Source organism: Anastrepha obliqua, chromosome 4, assembly GCF_027943255.1.
Source record: "Anastrepha obliqua isolate idAnaObli1 chromosome 4, idAnaObli1_1.0, whole genome shotgun sequence".
In the NCBI taxonomy this organism is placed as follows: Eukaryota; Metazoa; Arthropoda; class Insecta; order Diptera; family Tephritidae; genus Anastrepha; species Anastrepha obliqua.
Genome location: NC_072895.1, coordinates 54,814,110 through 54,815,500, shown reverse-complemented (window position 1 = coordinate 54,815,500; position 1,391 = coordinate 54,814,110).

Genomic DNA, 1,391 nt, shown 5'->3' with positions numbered 1-1,391 from the left:
TTGAAAAGCAATTGCCCTTCCAACCATAGCGTAATGATACCTATCACTCTTGTTTAAGTACCAATCGGCTCCAGAATCTATTTTACACTTGGACCCGCCGGTACGTCAAACCTCTTTGAATGCACTCTAGATTACTCCATTGCTCACGCAATTTTATTTCCTAAAAACAGTGGATATTGCACAGATATCATCTTAAAGATTTCTCTGTGTCCCGTAGTTTCGTCCTCGTGCCAGAGGCCGTATTTATGGAGCCTACACATTGCTTTTATTGCTACCTGTTGTATCTTATGACCCGGCTAAGTGAGAGAAAAATATCAGGTCAGTTCATAAGTTCGTGCGTATTTTTCCCATAACTCACTTTTGTACGAAAAAACTATTCGCGGAATATAACGGAACTATTTATATTTTCTTTAATATATTGTGCATTCAACAACTGGTTTTAATCACAAAAATAAAATGGAATCTTCGAACGCGTATAAGATGCATATTTTATATTTTTTTATAAAAGTGGTAAAAATGCAACAACTGCTGCTGCAGAAATAAATACTGTTCACGGAGAGGGTACCGTGAGTGTAAGGACTGCGCAAAGTGGTTTTCAAAATTCCGAAATGGTAACTGCGCCGTGGAGGATGCCCCGCGCGCTGGTCGTCCTTAAGTCTTTAACTCCGACGCCTTGCTCGAACTCGTGGAGCTGAGCCTAATTTGACAATCGATATGATAGCTCAGAGGTTAAATTCATCGAATAAATAGTTCACAGGCATCTGATTCAGTTGGGAAAGGTTTCAAAGCTGGGAATAGACTTTCTGTCGCCAACCTTTAGCAGAGAGTGAATGTGTGTTCTCAGCTGCTGCAACGGCTTGAAAATGAAAGTTTTTTGAACGGTAGCGTTACTGGTGATGAAAAATGGGTCCTTTACAATAATCCTGTTTGCAAACGCCAATGGTTAGATAAACATGAAGCACCAGAACCGACCCCTAGAGATGGCCTTCACTCCAAGAAGATTCTCCTGCTATTTGGTGGCATATGGCTGGTATTGTTTATTATGAACTTCTGGAACCAAACCAGTCGATATCTGTTGATTATTATTCCCATCAGCTATCAAACCTGAATGAGGCACTTAAAAAAAAACGACCGTCTTTAGTGAATAGACCCAAAGTTTTGTTTCACCCCGACAACACAAGACCTAATACCGCAAGGCAAATATTAGGCAAGCTGAACGAGCTCGGATGGGATCTAATGCCACATCCACCATACTCTCCGGATATTGCACTTTGTCATTATCACCCTTTCCGTGGACTTCAATCCCATATGAGTAACAAGAACTACTCCTCAAAGGAAGCTACAAAAAGGGATATCGAAGCGTATTTTGGCTCCAAGGACAACCATTTTTT